This window comes from Halyomorpha halys, unplaced genomic scaffold (assembly GCF_000696795.3).
Source record: "Halyomorpha halys isolate HHAL.00 unplaced genomic scaffold, Hhal_1.1 Scaffold447.1, whole genome shotgun sequence".
Classification (NCBI taxonomy): domain Eukaryota; kingdom Metazoa; phylum Arthropoda; class Insecta; order Hemiptera; family Pentatomidae; genus Halyomorpha; species Halyomorpha halys.
Genome location: NW_027107551.1, coordinates 365,454 through 382,691, shown reverse-complemented (window position 1 = coordinate 382,691; position 17,238 = coordinate 365,454). Strand labels below are relative to the sequence as shown.

General features: G+C 31.0%; 1 protein-coding gene across 3 annotated transcripts in view; it reads right to left on the bottom strand.

Annotated features, from left to right (window-relative positions):
- Positions 1–17,238, bottom strand: part of hth (homothorax) — a 321,058-nt gene that overhangs the window by 10,317 nt on the left and 293,503 nt on the right. The window lies entirely within an intron of this gene.

Sequence of the window (17,238 nt, the reverse complement as noted above, 5' to 3'; positions counted from 1 at the left end):
TGAGACATATTCGACACTGAAGGGGTGGGTAATCCCCCTTCTGTCTTATCCTATTACGTTAAAACTGTCATGAATGGATGAGGGTCCGGCATATTGGGTTATAATAATGATAATAAGCACTTCGCTAATCAATTCAACACATGAAAATTATATTTGAGTTTTAATATGACGTGTTTCTAGTGCTACAACACATTTGGGGCCCATTTTCAAAGCCTTTAGCAATATCCTAGCATCGAGAAAAACTGTGATACCCTCAAACGAAATTGACCATACTGGGCAGTGAGTAAATTTGATAATTAAATGAGTTATTCAGTTGACACTAACAATGAGTCCATTTTCCAAAGTCGTCAGAAGAGATGTTTTTTTTTATTTTTCCGAAAATCATCATATTCCATTGAAAATTTAAATAAAATAAAATAAGGAGAGACGTGTATTTTAAGAAATAAAATATTTCTTCTTTAAATAGATTTATACAATCTACCATGTGGCAGTGTTTTTTCTTATTTCTTTTTCTTCTGAGTGAATATTTCAAATTAAATTTTAAAAGGCTAAATGATTTAATTAGCTGTTGACAGTTTTCTGTTGGATAGTCATTCATGCATATTTATTGGAATAAAATATCTTTTTCCTACAAAAATTGACTTAGAATGTCAACTAAATGGCTCGAATATGATTCCTTTGGACAAGTAATAATAATAAAAAAAAATTATAAGCGACTAAGAGTTGTAATAATGATTATTTATTTACAAAAATATATCGATTGTTTCATTAGTTTGTTTAGAAAGTCGTTAGAAATTAATTTAAGTTTCGTTAACAGGTTCTGAAAGTTGGAATCCTACTTTGCAGAATTATTGTTAAATTTATTTTGGAATTCTAGACATTCAAGTTGGGACGTATGTCCATGGTGAGTCACGATAGCAAACTTCCGCTCGGGCAGAGCATTATCCAGGCTACATTACCTTTCACAGGGAGGGTCACCATAGTTCATTTATTATTTATTATTGTTCAGGCTAGAGCGCTATTCAGAGAACCTTATTGACAATATGTAGTGAATATTAAGAAAAAATAAACTTGTTTGATTTAATGATGCTATACTATATATAGTATAACTATGTAATCAATTATATAGTATAGTGTGGCTATTATTTATTACAGGTTTCTCGGGATCTTAATTAAAATTTTCATAAAATTTATACCTAAGGGGCAGAACAGTCGACATCATTCTATGAAGGTGATCAATCCCCGTGAGACATTGCGTTCTCCCTATAATGTGCAATAACCCTATAATTATTGCCTTTATTATTTTAAACACATTTCTTAATTTCTGTTCCTATATAACCCGCTTCCTATTTACTTCATCTCCGTATCACGTTGTACAGCAAATCTTCGGAATCTTTGAATTCCTTTGGGTACCTTTAAGCGAACTGTTATAAATACCGTCCTTAATATTCGGAGGTGGAAGATGAGGCGAAACTCCCCCAGAAGATGAAACAGATAAAAACTAATTAAAAACGGCCGTAAGACACGAAAGATGTCACTAAAATTCCCAACTGGGAGGGGAACTCTTCGATAAGAGGAAAAATAGAATGCTGTTATCTTTCACCCTATTAGCGTCTCTTCTTTATTCATTTGCTTTTTCTTTGCTCAAGTTTTCAGACCCTTTCCTTAATTTTTTTTTTGTACTTCCTTTTCTGGATGCTGTGTTGGTAGGAAACCATCGCAGTTTTCGATAATTTACATGGAAGTTGAAATATTCTACCGTCTGACACCGATGTATGATTTCGGGTTTTTGCAGGCAATTGTTAGAATGAAAAAAATTAAATTCATTTTTCCTAAACTTCATAAAATGTTTCAAACTATAAAAATTCTCCATCTCACGTTCTCTTGTTCTGTCTGATAATAAGCACGGGTCTTAATCATATTGGATGGATTCAAGCAGAGAAAGATGAAATTTTTACACTGTCATGGCATGCATTTTCATTGAATTTAAACGCATATTTACAACAGCTCGAGTCATAAATTACTAAAACATTTTAAGGAATATCGATGATAGAAATTGAAGTTCGAAATTTCGATGATTCCCTTTTACTTCTTTATTTATTGACACTAAAAAAAAAAGTATTTTAATAGAGATTCTTGAGATAATAGTACTTAAGAAGGAATTATTTACACATTGTTAACTAAAAATTAGGCATATAATAGCCCTAATAAGTTTTATCTTTATATTTTTCAATAAGAAATAGAAAAGAAAATATTATGAAAACAACAAATTCTATAGATTTGATTCAATTATATACGGATACAAATCAAATAGTTCTCCTTGAATTTTTATTCATTGCCATTGCACTTATACACTTAAATTCTTTATCATACATATACTTAATAAAGGGTATTTAAGTAAAACTTGTGAGGATCAAGTAATTAAAAAACTGAGATTAGTGGGACAGAGAACAGAACTATATCGTTAAGAAGGATATAACTCAAACAATTAGTGACTGTTAATTAAAACATAACCTGTTTATGATTGAATCGAATAATTCACTATTATTAAAATCATTTCATATTAACAGTTATTTATTATGTTCATATATTTTTTCTAAGCATCCATAAATCATTAAAATTAATTTATAATAAAATAAAATAGTGATTTATTGTGTACAGTTAAAATCTTCTGACTAATCCTCAGATTTTTATAACTGTGCGCCAGAGTGGCACAAAACGATTTTTGTTTAAAATTTTACAAAAAACGATGAAACTTTGTGGATCATATCTCTTCTTATTGTTTACTCCCCGTATGTACTTTTCTACATGAAAAACAAATAGAGTCCTCAATTACGATTAAAATATTAGATTAAAACAGCACTCCTTCACGTATCAAAATGCTTTATATGTATATTAATTAAAATCATTGAATACCTACTTTTAAAAAAGAACTTATTAATTAATCTTAATAAGCAATCAACTATTTTTATAATATTTGGAAGAGGAATCCTGGGGCATCCTTGTTTTATAAATATATTTTTGATTCTTGAATTCAGGAGGGTATTTAAATTTATTAATTAATATTTAGCCAATTACAAATACTATTTCTTTAATAACGATATCGTAAATATACTATGTGTGTATGCATTTTAATAGAAATATTTTTTGTGCACGGATTTTTATTCGATTAACTTCTGGATGGAGGTACCTATTCAATCGAACCAATATTTATAATCGTAATTATCCAGGAAAAACAAAACAAAATTATTAATGCCTTAATATGACATTTATTATTAATTATTTAAAAATTAATTAATTAAAAAATTAATAATTTTAATAATTAGTATTAAAATTTTAAATTTTTTATGCTTTTATAATGTTCACTTATGTGAGATGATTTATATATACGGTATCTTTTAATACAATACGACAAAAATATTCCTCTCTTTCTATTCAGTTTTCCAAATCCACTTTCATTATTAATATCGTGGGGTAGAGGTATGTTAGGAAATTATTCTCTGTTATTATTTAAAGTGGATGAGAAAAAAAAAAATGTTGTACAGTCATGTAGAATAATTTTTCTACTGCATTAAACACAAACAAATATTTTTACAATAAAGCTTCAAAATCTTCAGTATGACATATTGATAAATCGCTGAATAATGTCAAAATAATTGAATGTAAGCGTTTATAAAAGAAAGGTATCTTATTTTGAAAAGGGGTGACAAATATTAGCATTATTGTAAAATGTTAACGTCAATCTATACAACATACATTGCGAAAACATTCAAAAACCAGATATCGGATTTGTTAAACATAGTTTTTTTTTTTTATTATTCGTTTGCTTTCTGACTGTATGCGTCTTTAAGAATAAACAGATTAAAGTACACAGAATAATGAACAACGTTGACTTAATGGCTCTTGTCCAATACGCTCTATGAACTAATAATTTTTAAATATCTTTTTTTTTTTTTATATATATTAAAAACTTCAGTTATTCCAAAATGCTTTATACTTTTCATCTATTTTCACAAATAACCGAGATATAGTTGAATGACACCACCAATCAACCGCCATTTTGAATTTAGTGATGAAGGTAATCTTCAAAATGATTAGTCAACAATTGACCTTGATGAATTATTAAGGGTCGTACGGACAGGCCTCTGAGGAATAATCATTATGAATAATATTTATTTTTAATAATTAACGCGATTTAATAACACGCGTTTGCACTTATTCGTCAAGGTTTTGTTTTTTTTCCCACCAGCATGCTCGGTTTTTTTCTTCTTTTATTAATTTTGTATTTTTCTGCGGTAAACTCTAAGGCCCAAAACCCCTTAATTAAACAATTCAAGCAGACATAAATAATTCGCATAAAGGTTATTATTTATTTTTTTTAATTCCAGACAGGAATTACTGAATTCGACTGAAAAGGGGTATTCAAAATTATTAGTATTCGGAGGGAAAAATATATTTGTATCGGTGTTTCCCAAATGTAGAAATAAAGAAAATATAAATGGATACATTGGCCTTGAAGCTAAGATATTTGTTGTTAAAGCTTTGCTAATGGTTGGATTTGGCTATTTTCGGTAGGAGTTTTTTTAATAATGACTAGAGGTCGGAGGGTTGAAGGGGAGGCTGCAATGGGCTGTGATAACAGAAATTGCTCTGTCAGCCCACAATGATATATATCCTAGCATTTCCATACTCCCCTCCTTCTTACCACCAGCGCCCTTAAATTTTAATGCTTTCTCTAACTAGGCTCTTATCTAGAGATCTCTTTTTGTGTTTCCTTGCAAATTGTCTCTTACGCTTTATCCAATCTTTTAACGCTTTTGTCGACGCTTTATTTATACCCATGAAGGATCATTATGTTTAAAATGAACTAAACTGTAGCGAGGTTTGTAGCATAACTAATACAAGAGCCCAAGAGGAGAAAAAAGGCAATTATTTAACCCCAAATTTTTTTGTCATTATTTTATAGGAAAACTATGTATAATCATCAGTCAAAAGTGAATCTGCCAAGTATAAAAATGGCGGCTGTTTTCATAACGTTTAAAAATAAATTTTATTCGGAGCTGTATATTATTAAAACTAACAACAACACTAGCATAAAAAAGCAACATTTAATAAAAAATGCACTTAAAAATCAGAAATTAGTAAATTTATTTTGAGAAATTTATATCTCAAAAACCATAAGACGTACATATATTTACCAGCATTCGAATTAAAGCTAGTTAAACGTACTATAAAGTAGTTTATAACACTTATATTCGAAAGAGTTGTATTTTTCATGATATTTTAAAAATAAATGATTTATAGTAGTTCGGACAAAATTTCATGTACAAAAGTTATATTCATATGCGAATATGATAAAAACTACTACCCTTACGAAGATAAATGACATAGACTACTTTATAGGAAGCTAAATTAGCTTTATTTTGAGTGCTGGCAGAAATATCTACGTCTTATGTTTCCTCAGATATATTTTTTCAAAATGCAAAATTTTATCCCAACGACTAGAAATTAACATTTTGCAAATTTGTCTTGTCAGATATCATAAAAAATAATACTCCAACGAAGATAAACGTTATTTACTACTTTATATTCCATTTAACTAGCTTTAATTTGAGTGCTGAATAAATTCACTAACTACTGATCTTTCAGTACATTTTTTATGAAATATTTATTTTAAAAAAGTCATATCTCGAGAACTATTGAACGTAAATAGCACTATTAGAACTCATAATTTATCAAATTTACTCTACTTTAAATGATGTGATCTTAATTTTCTTGTTTTGTTGGTAGTTCTAATGATGTAGAGGTCCGAATGAAAATTTTTTTTTTTTTTTTGTTTAAATTTTGAAACAGCCATCATTTTTTATTCCCTCTACCTATACTTGGCTGAATCATAGATTTTGACTAGTAATAATACATAGTTTTCATAAAAGTAATAAAAAAATTGGGGTGAAATAAATACCTCCCTCCCCCCCCCCCCAAAGATTTTGTACTATATGGTTTAGTTAGGATCCGCTCCAGATCAAAATGCTTGAATTTCCATTTGAATAGAAATTACAAATAAAGAAATTCTAGAAACGATCGGAATAAAAGTTAATTGATTATCATTTACTCATAAAGTCTGTTCATGTAGCACTTGAGACTGTTTAGAACAGTATGGAGTATGCCCAGTACAGGTTTAGGGAGGAGAAAAACCGTCTTGGAATAGACCTATTATAAACATTCTTGACAATATTTACATCTAAATATAATAATTATGTAATAGAGCAAACAGAACAAAAAAAACATTAAATCATTAGAAGCAGTACACTTCACCAAAAACAACAAAATAATAGTTAACTCTTAAATTGATTCTATGAACCAGAGATTATATTCTAATATTATTGCAATAACACTATTATAAATCGATACAATACCTATATGAAACTGATCGAAATTGTCTTTTGCTCACCTAACTGAATATTTAGTAGACTTCTTACTAAATTTGGAAAGAAGATTTAATAATTATAATTTTTTTCAGGATGTATATTTCCTAAATTCCAAAGGCACGACAATGTATGTGGATATTTCAGTTTTTAGAAGAAAAAGAAACACCCATCTACGGTAATATCTTCGAACACGTTTATTACACAAAGTATGTTTATCACTATTTAAAGAAAGCAGTGATATGTGTTATAATTTATAATTCTATGCCCCCACCAGTTTCGTCAAATTTAAAGGTACAATTTTTGTGTTTATATTAATATTACGATTCCAGAATCTCTGAAAACTTTTTATTATTCATAATTACGCAGTTCAAAATCTACAATTTAATAAAAATATCGAGAGAAAATTCCGTTCAAACTGTTGGACTATAAAAGATTTTTTGCTCTGAAGAGATATAAACAAGAATTGGAACGTTCAGTTAATATTGTTGGCGCTCCCCCGTCACCTTCAAAGATAAGTTAAAAAGATTTTCCACGTCTCCCTTATCCTTTTTTTTTTCCTTCTTCCATTCTTTTTTTTTTTATTTAATATCTTTCCTTAATTTAAGTTTGACTTGGTAGCCGACGGGACGGGAAAACTGGGGGAGGGGTTGGGAGAAGAGACCACTAAATTGGGTGCGGAGGTTTTTTCAGCTCATTTCCCTCGGTTTTTATCTTCCCCTCAGGTGCGCATTACCCGCCTACCGAACACCACCCCTAAGGCCTTTAACATATCATTTAGTTGCAATTTCACAGCTGGAATTATTCACTTTTCCAGTATGCTTCTGTAGATCCGAAATACCTTCGTCTTCACGTATGATAAATTTCACAGTTCAAACGATTATAATTCAATTTTGCCTTATTTTTTTTTAAATACCGCAATAAAATTAAATTTGTATATAATGTTATCAAAATAATGAGTGCTTCAATATCACTTCGTGTCCATTAAATACAGGAAGAAAATTGGAAACTGATATTCCGCTCAGGGTACTAAGGGTGAGTCAGTCCAACAAACTTCCGTCTGTCCACAGCATTATCCAAGCTCTCTCCAATATGAGAATTGCCTTGATTATTTACTTCATAAATATATTACATTTATTATTTATATTATATCTAGGTATATTCATATTAAATATAATTTTACATTCACTACCTGATATACAATACTAATACCGTTGCAACAACTTTTACGTTAAAATCGATCAGAAGTGCCACTTCGAGAATCGATTTTATGCTTATTTAAGATTATATCAAAAATGATTTTTGAACAAGTAGTCTTTATAACTAAATAGGTCTTATCCCTTCTTTAATTTTTAATAATTTCTTTACATTATTTTTATTATTATTTTATTTTATTTTTTTTCATACACATAGTTTGATTATGTTCATTTTCTTTATTCTTCTATTTGTTTATATTTTAAGAGAGATTTTATTTATTTTTTATTTTTATGAACTTTTTTTTTATTTCTTTCATTTATTTATTTATTTGCATTCTTATTTTATTTTATTTTAGTATGAATGTGATCATTCATCACTATTACCAATTGCCCACAATAGTGTGGCAGATTGTAATATATATCAATTAAATAAAGTTTAAAAAAACAAATAATCTCTGGAGTACCTTCAATTTTGCTTGTTTGAAATAAATAACCAGTTCTCATTATTTGCAATAATAAACAATGGATGAGTACAAAATATTATAGAATTTGATAAAGACTTGGAAGTTGTGCCACCAAACATAAGTAATGTATTATTTTTTTCTTGTTTCAATTTTCATATTCTATTGCTGAAGCAGATACGGTCAGAGGCCTTAAAAAAGATGATTTGAAGTTCCGAACAAACTATTTCACAAAAAAATAATGAATTTTTTAACAATGGTTAATTATTGTAAAAATATTTTTATGTTTTTAAATTGATTTGTTGTTTATGAAGTGAATTGGTAGCATTGGTTTTAATTAGTAACAGAAAATAATAAATTTTCACTTTTTAAGAGTAGGAAAACAAAACCCGACATAAATGTTGACAAGAGATAGTTTATCTCACTTCAACAGTCTAAAAAGGAGATGGTCCATCACTCCAAGGGGATTCCAGTGCTATTTTTTGTTTCCACTTTCCTGTTTTTGCTCTTATTGAGAACTGTTTCCATTTCTTTTTTGGTTTTGTTATCAGCAAAAAGGACGATTAGTTTCGGTATTGACCAGTTCTTGAATTTCGATTAATATTACAATATGTGACTAGAGATTCTTTTATCCTTATCATTATTTTATTTTATTTATTTATTTTTTCATGCACACAGTTTGATTATATTAATTTTCTTTATACTTCTGTTTGTATATATTTTAAGAAAGATTTTATTTATTTTTATGTTCTCTTTTTCATTTATTTTTCATTCTTATTTTATTTTATTTTAGTATGAATGTGATCATTCATCACTATTACATATTGCCCACAACGGTGTGGCATATTGTAATATCCATCAATAAATAAAGTTCGATCATAAAAAAAATATATATTTCAATATTCACTTAATACGGTTAGCTAGGCGTTATAGATATACTCTTTATTTATATTCCACTCAACTCCGTTAAGAAGAATCCAATTAAAACTCACCCATTTTCTCTCACATATGTAACACCCGAACCGAGACCGTGGTATGATAATATCAAGAGTGCTGGGAGGTAGGAGTGCCCCTCAGATCAGTTACTTCACTACTGATGTCGGAAACACAATTGGAAAAAGCTGACCATGAGGGGCTGTTGCTGGGAGCGATAAAGTTTCACATTTCGGTTGCATTGTGATGGCCTAATGGTGACGTGGAGAGGTTATTTGCACATCTTTTGTCCCAGGCAGGCTCAATAGAGAGAAAGGCTGAGGTATCCGTTTCCTTTAGCTAATTAGCCTCCAACGCCATTGTCTCCCTAATTTCATTTGCCCGGGAAGTGCATGTAAATGGATAACTTCCATTACCAGCTCCCCCTTTCCCTAATCTAATCCCTTATTCTAACCCCCCTCCCTACGTCGGAACCCTTAAATACTCCAGACAAAACAGAAAAAAAAAAGTCCCCGCCTTTATATAAAGTTTTTGCCGTAAACCTGGTGTTGATTTGTTTACAGGATACCTAATACGTGTTATAGTGCCTTTGAATAGTAGACGGGAAGACATGCTACATAGAACTGTAAATGGGATTCGTTTCATTGAAAAAATTTATCGCAAATCAATAAGTGTCAATTTTGTTCTTAGTTCTTGATTTATATAATTTAAGAATATTTTGTTTAACAATTTTTTTTTTTTTGCATATCGATTTGAATCTGTGAATCGCGACTCGATATAGAATCTCCAATATTAAGAACGTTACATAATACTGATGAATTGAGAAAATGTCAATCAACTCTGCACAAAGATTTAAATTTCAAATTAGCGCAAATGATCTGTGCTTTGTTTCACTGCCGCCCGTATCTTGATAGGTTCGGGACGTTGCTCGTTGAGGAGGCTGAATCTTGATTGGGTTAGCATGGGCTGCCATTGCCACTTGATAGTCGCACAAGATTGCGACTCAGGTTCGGACCCAGGTTCCCTCATTAAGCTCTAGCCCCCTGATGCTAGTTAGGATAAGGTGCAGATGCAGCTAATTGGCCTGGACCATTCTACTTTGAATGACCGACGCAAGCCTGTTTCTGGGGCTATCACGGTTTGCATTTACATATGTTTAATCTCCGTCTGAGTTGGCTTTTTGCTTCATTTTTTGACCTAATTAGACTTAAGTAATAATTGGTCTCTGATTCCTTTATTATCAACAAAGTTATATAAACCATAAAATTCTAATGAAACGAGTCACATTCTTCTATTTATACCAAACAAATTCGTTAATATTTTTTTTTAATTTGTAGGAAATTGTCAATGGTAAGAGTTTTTTTAATAAATTGAGACGATGTGAATTTTCAAACAGATTACAAAGCAGACTATACCGCATTTATGTGAAAAAAAAATTTTTTATTATTTATTTAATGTAATTTACAACTGTACAAGATAATACAATAGGTAAATATGTTGTATGTTTCATATACACTTGAAAATCTTGGTAAGGAACCACCCATTGGTGGTACTTCAAACATTAATTTAAATTAGAAGGTCTTCTATTATGTGAAAATTAAATTTTAAGTATCAAATCATGGCATATCATGCTTTCTATAATTTTTTTTATTAATTTCCAGACCATGTGGGAGTACCAGTTTAACAGATAGTCCAATATGTCTTTGATCTTAAGTTGGCAGTACAAGCATGAATCAAGTGGCTAGATCCTCTCTTATGAACATAATATATAACATCTAACGGAAATTTAAATATTTCCATTTCCATATTAGATAAAAGTAATTTAACAAATATTATATTAAGATATTTTAAAGAATATTTCAGCTGGAGAGATTGGTCAACTCTGGTTCAAGTTTAAATTGTTACTTATTAAGGAGAATGTCGATCAGATATTTCGGACCGATCTCTACTGGATTTTGTGATGGAACTAAATCCAATCACAACATAGGGGAAAAAATATATACAATGTATAAAACATATACAAAGGCGGCGGAGAATATATCACAGAGAGGGCATCCCAAGCTGTCAGGATAAAAAAATTAGTAGCTATAAAGTAGCGCAAATTTACAGCAGATCCAGGCTGGTGATTTCAGGAAGGGTGAATTGGTTATTGGGTGGGAGGGGAATGGGATTCGGGAGCCGAGTAAGAGGTAAAGGTGCTTAGATGGGCAGTTGGATTACACCTGTTGTCCTAGCGAGGGGGCGGAGAATGGAAAACCGGCACTTGGGGGCAGTTTGGGGCTCACCAGGGGTCCGCTACCCGATCTTATTTCACAAGGAGGAGTCTCTCTATGTCCTCTAACTGAATAAGCCGTCCGCATTTCGGATTGTATATGCAGGGCGAAACGGGGGAGGGTCCCGGAACTGGGAAGGTTTAAGATGACAGGTGTCTGAGAAGCCGATGTTGTTACGTTTGCAACCTCTAACTTTACCAGTTTGAAATCAAAGAAATAAGAAGTAATGAGTTATAGATAGTTGACTCTAGATTAATAAGTAGAGAAGATGCCCGTGGGTGATTGTTATTCATATAAAGTTACTTATCTATTGTATCATTGTATATTTCATTTTTCTTCAATATATTGATTCAAATAGTTTTCAAGTTTTTTAGGCACTACTTACATATCTTTTAATTTTATGTTTCTCTGAATGAGGGTTGTTATCTCTTTTTGTTTTATACTCCTGATGAAGACCTGAAAATCAGGCCGAAACGTAGCACGAATAAATAATTTTTTGTATGTCATTCCCTTTGAGTAACAGTAAGCTACCTTTTTGCACTTTCTTTGTCAATATACTGTCTGCATTGTCAGTTAGTAGGCGTAGTTATGTCCAAAAAAGTCGATGTTTACTATTAAAATGAAGCTCCAAGCTAGAAAAATATTGTAGACAAATTATCTCTTCCAGCCACTCTCATGATGTATAATAAGTTAATAAAATATCTATAACTCCCTCAAAATGTGTAAATAATGATTTATCAGAATCGGAATTGAAAACCACTTCATATTAAATAATTAAATAAACAAGTTAATACTTGCAAAACATTATCATAATAAAGGAAATATACCTACATGGGAATGAACCGGACATCTAGACTGATTAAAACATGTATGACAACTATGTTCAGTTATTGATTTTACGTTGTTTAATATAATGAGTCAGGTTTGATTAAGATCCCACATGGACATGGCAGTTACTTGGGCCAGTAATAGGTTCCTTCCATTAGGGATTCTCTCGGGTGCTATTAGGGCCAGCCCTGTTCCTCGACCAATTGCAATGTGATGAAATAGTCAGATCCTGGTACAACAAGTATAGGAGCTTTGATAGAGAATCTGGCTTCTATGGTCCGAACCCTTTCCCGTACAGACTAATTACATTAGGGGTATTCATGATGTCGTGTTAAATGTTAAATGTTTTACCATGTTAAATGTTATAACTATAAGATTGTGAGTAGCCCTATTTGAAGTCATGTTAAACGTTAAATGCACAAGAGCCCCTAGCGGATTTTCTTGTAACTTGTTGTTGCGGAACTTGTTGTATAAGCCTTTATGTTTATAACCTTCCTTCCAGACCCTCATGTTATTGTTTACTTCAGTTTTGATTTAAGTAATTAATTACAACATGCCTAGAGTGAGTGAAAAGTGGAATTTGTGTGAAAGTTTAGCTTATGAAATGAAATGAAAAAATAACTTTATTCTGGGACATATGTCCCCTAAGAATAATTACATGGTTCATATAGTGAGATTTTTATCTGGCGAGCGTTTACAAATTTTCAGATAGTAGAATGAAATTACATTGTTTTTTTTACTGTTTTTTTTCTCAAATGTATCATTAAAATTATCCATTCTGGTTTAATAACAGGGATATGAATACCACAAACACACGAAAGAACTGAGCTGTCACAACAACAAAAATGGCGGCGATCTCAACTGGTCTATTGTGTGACCTCATTCTCCATTTAACAGACCAAGTAACAGACTCTCAGCCATGTTAAATGTTATTTCGTTTTACCACGGTAAAAGAAGGCAATTTTTTCGATTTAACATGAGTTTTTCCATTTAACACGCTTTAACATGTTAAACCAAAGATCATGAATACCCCTATTAATGTCGACCCGATGTTAAAATGTTATATTGAATGTGGAAAAACATCCGCTGGGAATGTAAATAGAAATAGGACTGTGAGTGAGCGAGCAACCAAGAGAGAGAGAGAGTGAGTGAGAGAGAGATGTAGGGAAGAGAGACAGTGTGAGAGAGAGATATAGGGAAGAGAGAGAGAGTGAGAGAGATGTAGAGTGGGAAAGAGGAAAGGAGAGAGAGATGAAAAAACGTGCGAGGCTGGGGAGCGGCAGGGCCATAAATAAGGGAAACAGATAGGACCGGCGCGCTATACCTGCACCCCTTGTCAAATCGTAAATAAAACACAAATGACAATGAAATAATACCTCAAAGCTGCCTCCTGGAATATTTTCATCTTTTGGAAATATTAAAGCTAATCCCTAGCAGCGTTATTAGCCCTTTTAATGAAACTCCATTTTTCTGTTATTTTCTTTTGCTACTGATTGGATCGGAACTGGAAGGCCTTCGATTCCAGCTCGGTTATTTTCGTCCTTTCCATTTTCTTTTGACCTGCTGTGACCAAGCGGAGAGTAGGGACAAATTTATGATTTGCGGTCGCGCTCGGTAAACCTTGTTATTTGGGGTAATAGTACAAGAGCCGAAGAGGAGAAAAAAAGCAGTTATCTCACCCTAATTTCTGATTACTTTAATGAAAACTATGTATAATTAATATTCAAAATTGATGAGTCTGCCAAGTAGAGGTAGCGGGAATAAAAAATGGCGACTGTTTCAAAGCGATAAAAAACAACTAATTTTTCATTCGGAGCTCTATATCTTAAAAAGTAGGAACAGCACAAGAAAACCTAAGATGACGTCATTTAAAGAAGAGTAAATTTGCTAAAATATGAGCCCTAATAGAGTTATTTACGTTAAATAGTTTTCGAGATATAGCTTTTTAAAAAGCAACATTTCATAAAAATGTTGTATGGGACGTACTAAAAGATCAGTAATTAGTGAATTTATTTTGAAAAATTTATATCTCAAAAACCATTTGACGTACAGATGTCTATTAGCACTCAAATTAAAGCTAGTTTAATGAGCTATAAAGTAGTTTATGATGTTTATCTTCGTAGGAGTAATAGTTTACATGAAATTTGCTAAAATAAATTGATTTATAGTTGTTCGGACAAATTTTCATTTGCCAAATTTATATTCATATGTGAATATCATAAAAAATACTACCCCTACGAAGATAAGTGTCATAAACATATGTGACACAAGACATATGTGCGTCTTATGGATCTAGAGATATATTTTTTCAAAATTCCAATATTTTATACGAACAACTAGAAATTAACATTTTGTGAGTTTATTTTGTCAAATATCATAAAAACTACTATTATAAAGATTAAGATAATTAACTATTTTATAGTAAATTTAACTAGCTTTAATTTGAGCACTGGCAGACATCGGTATGTCCAATGGTTTCTGAAATAAAATTTTCATAAATCAAACTTATTGTCCAAACAACTATAAATCAATTTATTTTAGCAAATATCATGAAAACTACTATTGCTACGAAGGTAAAGGTCATAAACTTCTTTATAGTCCATTAAAATTAAACTAGCTTTAATTTGAGTGCTAATAGACATCTGTAAGTCACATATTTCCTGAGATATAGATTTCTCAAAATAAATTCACTAACTACTAATCTTTCAGTAAATTTTTAAGAAATTTTGCTTTTTAAAAAGCTATATCTCGAGAACTATTGGACGTAAATAGCTCTTTAAGGGCTAATATTTCAGAAAATTTACTTTTCTTTAAATAATGTTCTATTATATTTTCTAGTGTTGTTGGTAGTTTTTTAGATAAAGACTCCGAATGAAAAATCAATGTTTTTTTAAGGTTTTGAAACAGCTGCCATTTTCAATCCCCCTACCTACACTTGGCAGACTCATCAATTTTGACTAGTATTTATACATAGTTTTTATTGAAGTAATCAAAAATTGGGGTGAGATAACTGCCTTTTTTTCTTCCCGGCTCTTGTACTATTAGAACTACTTTTACTTATGTCATCGAAAATAACACTTTTGATTACACCGAACAAAATTGTAGGAATACGATTGATTATTGAATAATGTAATATTTCATATATATGTATGTATAGTTGACCGTAAAAATTGATATATAGGGAGATGGTGAGGGTTGCGGTCAAAGGAGAAATAAAAATAGTTTACAACTATTTATTTTCCAACGTTTCGCCCCACTTTGCAGGGCTTCATCAGGGCTATGAAATGTAATATTTCAATTTTTTTTTTTCATTACTATTCCCTTTAGTAATTTAAATAAGTTTGATTGAACACAGAAAAATCTAAAACTCTTCAGATAAACGTTTTTGATAAAATGAATCATAAGTTAGTTGATTACTGATTTTTATATTACAGTGTAGGTGAATTTTCCTTCGTAGAAAAAAAAAAGATTAAACTTTCAATAAACTTCATATAATTAACCCTATAATGCAAATTTGACTTTAAAGTATCAAGATAAATCTTTTTGGTGGGTTAGAAAATATCAGGTTCTGCTAGAATAGACTACAACCGAAACATTAACTTAATACAGAGGAAAAAAAACAAAACTAAAATGTAAAAGGACAGATTACTATAAAAATATTTTTTCTTTTGTCAATCTATTTGAAATAATCTTGTAATTATAAGCCAACAAAACTTTTTTTAATGGAACCGAGACCGACAATTTGTGAATCGTTCTAAGATATTTATGATTGCGTAATTGTACTCTAAAATAAACGGTTATTTTTTCGAAATTTCTGAGGCTCAATTTTAAAGTAAGAGGTTCGTAAGATAAATTATGTCAGAGCAAGTACTAACGAACATGAAATAATAAATCAACAATGAAAACTGTGTTATATATTTTAACTATTGTTTATTCTTGTGGATTTTAGTATTTATTTAAAGGATGGGGAACCACGAATATGGGATTGCCATTAATGTGGAACTCTACAAAGATATATATCTATTTTAGCTGGTTCAACATACCCACAATAGAATATTAGGAGGCTGTATTAAGAATTACTATGGTCAATAATAATTCCTTTTTTATTTAAACTTTTTTCTTTTGATATTTGTTCACTGAATAACCCAATTATAACTTTTATAATTACCTTCCTCAGATATGTTCGCTGACATATCCGATGTCTATAATAAGCTGTGTGATTAACTGAAAGTAACTCCTTCCCCGTGCTAATTTCGCAGAGGGTCAAGCTGAGCATAACGATAAGGGTTAGGGTAAATGGGCCAAGATTGGAGCCGAGGGGGCAGTTAGGAGTGTAAGAAGCAGGGGCACCCCGCCAATAAGGAAACGGTATAAAGGAGAACTTTGAGCTGAGACAATTAGTTAAATGGTCGCGACTTCCTAATCCATGATGTGTTCCGGATCTAATTAGGGATGCTGTCTCTAATTTTCAGTCCTCCTTCCGCCATCCCCCCCCCCTATTCACCCTCAGTAACCAATGCCTCTCGCCTTGGTCTTATAGGCCGCATTGGATTTCGGTTCGTTAATTAAGTTCTAACCGCAAATGAGATTGTTAAACAGAAATCGATACAAATGCACAGTTTGTTTTAAATAAAAAAAAAAAACACCATATTCAATCGAAATCATTTACTAAATCTAAGTTATAGGTAGCTAGTGATAGATTGGCTATTATTCTACGACTTATTCTATAGGCATATCTGTCTAGACGTTTAGATAGAGATAGTTTTAGACTGATATATATGTTATGACTTGCTAACAAATAAATTATTTTTATTATATTATACAACTGTTAATAATATTAATAAACTACAACTATATTTTTGAAGCTTACGCTAGAATCAATGTGGGTACAGAAAAACAATTGTTTTTAAAAAAAGCTCAGTTTATTAAAACTTATGCATTTCGATAAATATTTCATACTTACAGAATGAAATTATATCGTATTTTGAAAAATTGCTTTAAAAAAGGGACTTCTAAAGCCGTCATTTGTACTTCACTAATTCGATTTCTTTGATGATAGACCCGATTACAGACATTCAATATTTTTTATGAAAAGAGTTTTAAGAATTAACAAGAATATGCC